Source organism: Dendrobates tinctorius, unplaced genomic scaffold, assembly GCF_039654945.1.
Source record: "Dendrobates tinctorius isolate UK_male_01 unplaced genomic scaffold, ASM3965494v1 ptg000008l, whole genome shotgun sequence".
Taxonomy (NCBI): Eukaryota; Metazoa; Chordata; class Amphibia; order Anura; family Dendrobatidae; genus Dendrobates; species Dendrobates tinctorius.
This window is the reverse complement of record NW_027361676.1, coordinates 7,093,013-7,100,503: the sequence shown is the minus strand read 5'-3', so window position 1 is coordinate 7,100,503 and position 7,491 is coordinate 7,093,013. Positions and strand designations below refer to the sequence as shown.

Here is a 7,491-nt window from a genome sequence, read left to right as displayed (position 1 = left end):
GAGCAGGCAGAGACACCTTCGCACTATGGGGGACACGTGTCGCCGCTGGCTCAGGACCCGGCACCTGAGATATTCACCTGTCCCAGTTCCAACGCTGCTCGCCGCTGTCTGCCGGGTCCCTCTTCAGTGACGTTCAGCAGAGGGTGCACACTGACTATGTCATCATGCCCTCTGCTGTCTGAACATCACTGACTGTGGGACCCGTCGGGCAGACAGCGGCGAGCATCGTTGGACCCGGGACAGGTGAATATAGCATATACTTACCTTCCCCTGGCGCGACTCTGCAACCCTGTTCTCTCACGGTCTCCCTTCCTTCAGCGGTCATGTGGTACCTCTAATTGCGCATATTCATGACTTTAATGAGCGGTACCATGTGACCGCTGTAGGAAGGAAAGGAGACCGTGGGACATGCAGGGGGCTGCAGAGATGCGCCGGGGGGGTCAGTATGATCTGACACCCCCGCTCCCCCTCCCCCACCTACTCCACGATATTTAACTCACGTATTAGCTGAGAGGGGGACTTTCAGCTCAAAAAAATGGGCTGAAAATCTCGGCTTATACGCGAGTATATACAGTACATTGATAATTGTTATGTTTTATTGTTCTGAACACATTCCACTATGCAATGAATCAAAATTTGCAACTGGAATATTTCATTCAGAGATATCTAGGATGTGGTATTTTAGTGTTCCCTTTATTTTTTTGAGCAGTGTATTTTAAGATTAAGAATGATGTATCTTCCCTCAGTATCAATGCGTGTGTCAACAACTGAGCGTATCAGGCATTTATGTATTGCTACGGAGACCCCCTTTGAGCGCGATTCCGAGTTGGCACTATGGTGCCATGAGGTCAATGGCGGATCCTAATAGGGGCGGATGGGGCGGTCGCCCCGGGCCCAAGGTTTTTTGGGGGCCCAGGGGCAGGGGCAGGGGCGGGCTGGGCCGGGTGGCAGAGAGGCAAATGCCACCCGGACCGCTCCCCCAGCACCTGTACAGGGCCGGCCGTGCCCTGTGCTGCCTGTGACGCCGCCGGCAGCAGACAGCCGCCTGCGTCACATTCTATGAGGGGCCGGGAGCTGTGCACGGCCGTCACCTTGATGGCTGCTCAGCTCCGGCTCCCTCCGGCTGTACTTCCGGGTCAGATGTCGGGCGTGCGCGATGACGTCATCGTGCATGCGCCGACATGTCCCGGAGGATGCTGCAAGCAGAGGCGCTGCTGGGGAGCGAGCCGGCTGTGAGGTAAGTATGGGGAACTTTTTTTATTTTTTTTTATTTATAAAATGAATTAAATGGGGGACGGGGTGAGTGGGGGCTGTACACAATGAAGGGGGGTGACTGGGGCCTGTATATGATGACGGGGGGTGACTGGGGGCTGTATATGATGAAGGGGGGGTGACTGGGGGCTGTATATGATGAAGGGGGGTGACTGGGGGCTGTATATGATGAAGGGGGGTGACTGGGGGCTGTATATGATGAAGGGGGGTGACTGGGGGCTGTATATGAAGAAGGGGGGTGACTGGGGGCTGTATATGATGAAGGGGGGTGACTGGGGGCTGTATATGATGAAGGGGGGTGACTGGGGGCTGTATATGATGAAGGGGGGGTGACTGGGGGCTGTATATGATGAAGGGGGGTGACTGGGGGCTGTATATGATGAAGGGGGGGTGACTGGGGGCTGTATATGATGAAGGGGGGGTGACTGGGGGCTGTATATGATGAAGGGGGGTGACTGGGGGCTGTATATGATGAAGGGGGGGTGACTGGGGGCTGTATATGATGAAGGGGGGTGACTGGGGGCTGTATATGATGACAGGGGGGTGACTGGGGGCTGTATATGACGGGGGGTGACTGGGGGCTGTATATGATGAAGGGGGGTGACTGGGGTTGTACAGGATGAAGGGGGTGTGGGGGCTTCACATGGTGGAATGGTGGCGGGTTTTCCGTATGGACCCGCAGCAAACCAAGTGCTGCGGTCCTTACGGCTGTCAATTCCCGCACGGGGACCGCAGCGCTCAGGTGGGAAGGGGGGTACAGGGGCCCAGGTTTTATGAACAGCCCCGGGCCCATAGTCCACTTAATCCGCCACTGCATGAGGTTAAGTATCGATCTCTTATGGTAGGAACATGCTCCATTTTAAAGTGAGTCTCCTGTAAGATTAATACTTGTACCTTTTGTTTATGCATCCCATACAATATCTGGGACCTTTTCTGGGGGGTATTAAATCCTTTCGTGTTCAAGGAACCAAATTTTATTGATGGCATTATTATTAGTGCACAAGCCCAAAGAAGGAGGAGAAGAAAGAAAGGTAGAGAACGAGAGAGGAGAAAAAAAGGGGGGTACGAATAAAGAGAAATGAGAAAGGGGTGGAATAAAGAAGGGGACAAGGATGATCTAATAAAATAATATGAAAACTTGAAGCTAAAGTAGCAAAGCCCACTCCTAAAAGGTGGGGCTCAACAAGTGTAAGTATTGGACGAGATGTAATTTAGAAATACTATATCACGACCAGTGAGATATAGTGCCCCCTTCTTGGAAACGGGTTTTCCAAGGAAAAAGCCTCCCCCTGAGCCGATTCTACCCCTATTGATATATGAAGAAGAGAAACAACATATGTAATCACAAACTTCAGCTGTAGATTAATAACGTTCTCCTGTTGGATGATGTGTGCTTAATTCATGTTATATAAGCTGCGTGGCTGAAATGATTTAGTGGCTAGGATCTGCAGCCAACACCAACCAACACAATCTAAGGATAATCGCATTGAAAAGACCAAACAAGTAAACTGAACTCCATGTGATTATGGATTAGAGGTGTCATCCTGTTTTTCTTTAGGGAGATCCAAACAGATCTCTGATGTTCTCAGTCAAGTGAATTTGGAAACTGATTGCCTTTCCCTCTGATCCTCATACGTGCTCTGTCGTTATGTCCTCTGGGGTCTCTTTGTCTCTGTGGCAGAAGCAGGGTGGTTCATCCCGATGAAGTGTTGCAGGCAGAGAGGGCCATTCTGAGATCATGACTGAAGGAATATGGAGAGTGGCTGTGAAAGCTGGAATACCACTTGGGTGACTCAAGATATGTACTCTGCCCACCATTCGGACCCACAGGCGAAAAGGAAAACCCCATGTATAAGGAATGTTGCTTGCGCGGAGTATTTCCAGTAGAAGGTTTCAAAGCCTTTCTCTTCTGCAAGGTTCATCTGGATAAGTCTGGGAGTATTTGAACAGTTTTGCCTTGGTGCTGTATAGCTCCCATTGTGCGAACTTTGGCCATTATGGCATATTTTTGCTGGTATCTGTGGACATGACATATCACATCCCTAGGGTGTTCTGGATTTGATGATTTGTGGCCCAGCGCTCTATGAGGGTGATCAAGTTCTATACAAGAGTCCAGAGGGGCATTGCCAATAAAATTAAAAAGATGACAGAGTTCCTTGCCTAGTTCGTTTGATTCAATCGGTTCAGGAAGACCCCTAATTCTTATGTTGTTCCGCCTATCTCTGTTCTCAGCGTCATCTAATAAGTCTGCAAGGTATTGTATTTGGGATGACTGAGATGCCAGTTCGGTATTCTGAACTTCTATTTTGTCTGCTATGGTAGAGGTTGAAGTCTCCAATGCTGTGACTTTCTCTCCCCATTGTTGTACCTCATCTCTCGGTGAGGATAATTCAGATCTGTAGGAGTTCTCAAGCCAAGTGATATATTGTTCCATGCCCTCCCTTGCAGGAATAGCTTGAATTTTGTTACTTAATTCTCTCAGGTCGAACATTATTGGGTTAATGCCTGAAGTTTGCTGTTTCTCTCTTATGGTGTTACAGTGGGTGCAGAGCAGCTTCTGTCTTGTTGAAGGTGTTGGGAGGGGGATGTGTGACAGGGATCTGGTCTGGTCTGAGGGTCCCCATGTCCTGCCCTGGTTGATGTTACTGCAGCATATGTTGTCTTTTGCATGTAATTAGCCTTAGGGTCACAGTGAGGGGTATAAGGAGGTGTCATTACCTCCTCCCTCATCAGTGATTGTCCCTCCGGAATCTTCCTGTCTGTTATCTGTGTACTCAGCTGAGTGCATACACAGCTATCTCCCCTCAGTTCCCGGGTTTCCTTCTCGGCGCCATCTTGCCTGTGCTGGACAGGTGGTGACTCACTCCTCATTGCAGCCACCGGGTCCACAGTGTCCCCCCTGGGGCTTCTCCTCCATCCCGCCGTCTCCACACATAGTACCTCTGGTTCTGTGTTTCCATACATCAGCAAACTGTCCAGGGGAGGTTGTGAGTTCTTTGCTAAGTCCAGTGAGGCCTGTATCTGTCCGGAGGTGGAAGGTCCTGATAAGATGCGCTTTATATCCTGCAGAGGTTGTGCTGGGATGAAAGGATTAGTAACCTGCTGTCCTCTCCTCTTCGTAAGGCTGTGTGCACACGCTGCGGATTTTGCTGCGGTTCCGCAGCGGTTTTGGCCGCTGCGGACCCGCAGCAGTTTTTGCTGCGGTGTACAGTACCATGATTCCCTATGGGAATCAAAAACCGCAGTGCAGACGGTGCGGAATTTTCCGCGCGGATTATCTGCGGTTTTCAATCCGCAGAAAGAATTGACATGTCAATTCTTTCTGCGGATTCTCCTGCGGTTTGCCATCTCCTCTATTGAGGAGATGAAAAACCGCAGGGCAAAACCGCAGAGCAATCCGCAGGTAAAACCGCAGGTCTTTTGACCTGCGGTTTCACCTGCGGATTTTACAAAATCCGCGCGGATGAATCCGCACCTAATCCGCAGCGTGTGCACACAGCCTAACACCCATTTGTGGGTTTTGTGATTTGAGATAAGGTGCTTTGCTGTGGGTTTCTTCAGCTCAGGTCAGGAGCAAGATGAACATGCATCTCTACTCCTCCATGGCCAGCCACGCCCACCCAGACATACTCTTTTAATATGCCTATTAAGTTTATTGTCCACATATTCTTAAGTTTATCATGAGGTATATCTTGTTTTGAAGTAAATCAGCTAATATCTCCCCTTTCTTTCTGGCAGCACGCAGGCGCAGAGATTAAGGGCCCGTTTGTGACACATCAGCGATTTCTCCAGCGAGATCGCGCTGTGTGACATCCAGCAGCGATCGGCCCCCCCGTGGGGTATCGCTGATCGTGCTGGATCGTCCTGGCCCATTTTTTCATCGCTGGTCTCCCACTGGCCAGCGTGCATCGCTGCGTGTGGCAGCGGGAGACAGTGATGAGCAACGCTGCACGCTGGTTACCAATGTAAACATTGGGTTTCTATGGGCCGCCGGGCCCTTAGAAACCAGATGTTTACCCTAGATACCAGCATGCACTGCTGGCAGGGCGGGAGGTGGAGGCAGAGCGGCGCACAGACCGGAGTAGCTCTGCTATCTGCTACTCCAGTCTGTCGGACCGGAGTAGCAGATAGCAGAGCTACGCCGGTCTGTCTGCGCCGCTCTGCCTGCAGTGCACGCTGGTATCTAGGGTAAACATTGGGTTTCTAAGGGCCCGCGGCCCTTAGAAACCCGATGTTTACGTTGGTAACCAGCGTGCTCGCTGGTCCTGATCGCTGGAGGGGCTGTCTATGTGACAGCTCACCAGCGATCAGCTAACAATGTCCCAGCGATCCCATCCACGTCGGATCGTTGGTGGGATTGCTGGGACATCGTTATCTGTAACGGTACCCTTAAACTAATGAATCCTCATCTGTTCGAGCTCCGGACGCATGCACAGTTCCACGCAACCATTCTCGGCCGCTTTCACCTTGATTCGGATTTCTCCGGCGGTTCCCATTCAGCGCATGCGCACTTCTCACGGCCGATCACATCTAACCCAGAAGTTCTTTGTAAATGCACGGCAGCTTCTTATATAATATCTCTGCTTTTTCTGTAGAACACTGCAATCAGCAGTTCTGTCTTCATTTGTGCTATCATTGGGGCATCGTCTTTCTAAGGACACTAGTGATGAGCGAGTATACTCGTTGCTCGGGAATCCACAAGCATGCTTCGGTGGTCGCCGAGTATTTTATATATAATATAAATATACATGTTTCATGCAAAGATGTATAACCCTGACATAGCTTTATTGTATATTTTTGACATCATAAACCTATATTATAGTCCAGTATTATCTTTATGAGTGTAACCTTTACATCTCTTTACTAAAGGCTGAATCTTTCTACAGCTTTACTGTTTTTTTTTTTCGTTTTTTCCCTTTTTCTATCCTTTTTATTATACATATTATATTATACATATTATATATCACTAGATTGTGCTTATGAACTTTAGGACCCTTGTTGTTTTCTTTTTTTCTACGTTTTCTATGATTATGGACCATTTTACATGTCATAATTACATCATCTTGCATCATCTTGTCTTCACAGAAACAGACTTCTCTTGAAAAAGGCAATACATGCCAAAACGTTGAGATTTATACTTGTCTGTACTACTTTTTTTGGGGTTTATTGTCTACAACAATCTTGTTTACCTTTTTTTCCACAATAAAGTGGATCCTTTAAAGTGCCGGTATTTTTCATTGCAGTGAGCACACCTTTCTGTATTTTATAGGCTGTTAATATGTTATATATATTATGTAGTGTGAGACAGTGACCGGCGTTGTTGTAAATGGCCGGTATGTATCGCAGAGGAGGAGGTCCTCTGTGCTGTAATCCCGAAACGTTGCTCTGGGACCTGTAGTTCCACAAGCCTTGTTTAGCTTATAAGGGGCTGGGCTTACAGGGTTAGCCGGAGTGCTGGGAGGGACTGGTTAACCACACACCTCCCATCAATGGGTGTGTTTAATGCGATATAATGAGACTGTGGTTTGGTCACATGGTCTCTATGTTGGAAGGTCCTGCAAGAGGACATATTTCCTGAATAGCACAATGTGAGGCCATGTAGCTGCAGAGTCTGTGATGGCTAACTGCGTTGGGGAAAAAACCATCCTTCTGAGTGTCTGGAACTGTCAGATTTGACCTGTTGAGCAAGTCAGCATCCGGGACAGTGATCCCAGTAAGGCAGCTTCCCTGGAAGCCAGGACTGACAAGAAGTCAGCATGTGGAGCAGAGTTCCGGGAAGGTAACCTCAAACAAGGGGGTTTTAAGAAGGCAGAGAGGTGTATCTGCTACATGAACAGACTGATTACTTATTATGTTTCGTGAATGTAACGAAACGGACTGTACTCTACCTGGTTTATGCTGTGTTCAAATAAACCAGATGGTCTGTTTAAGTGAGAAACTGTTCCTGTGTGCCTTAATCCTGTTGACAAGCGAGTGACCCCCAACACATACAGTGAGCGCTGCCATACATTAGAGAATGTGTGTGTCTATATACAGTGTATATATATATATATATTACAGGGAATACAACAGAGTGCATATACAGTATATTACATAGGGTATAGATTTGAATGTGAATACATGTAGTTAAACCCTGCTGCAGGGAGATAGAGCTGTGTTTGCAGCCATATGTACAGAAGAAGTGAGTGAGCTCTGCTGAATAGAGCCCCACCCACTCAC

General features: G+C 48.6%; 1 long non-coding RNA gene across 1 annotated transcript in view; it reads left to right on the top strand.

Annotated features, from left to right (window-relative positions):
* Window positions 1–6,833: 6,833 nt before the first annotated feature.
* The window catches only part of LOC141089385 (uncharacterized), a 49,529-nt gene continuing 48,871 nt past the window's right edge, over window positions 6,834–7,491 (top strand). The window contains exon 1 of the long non-coding RNA XR_012232269.1: window positions 6,834–7,051. This is a non-coding gene — a long non-coding RNA (uncharacterized lncRNA). The remainder of the gene's footprint in view (window positions 7,052–7,491) is intronic.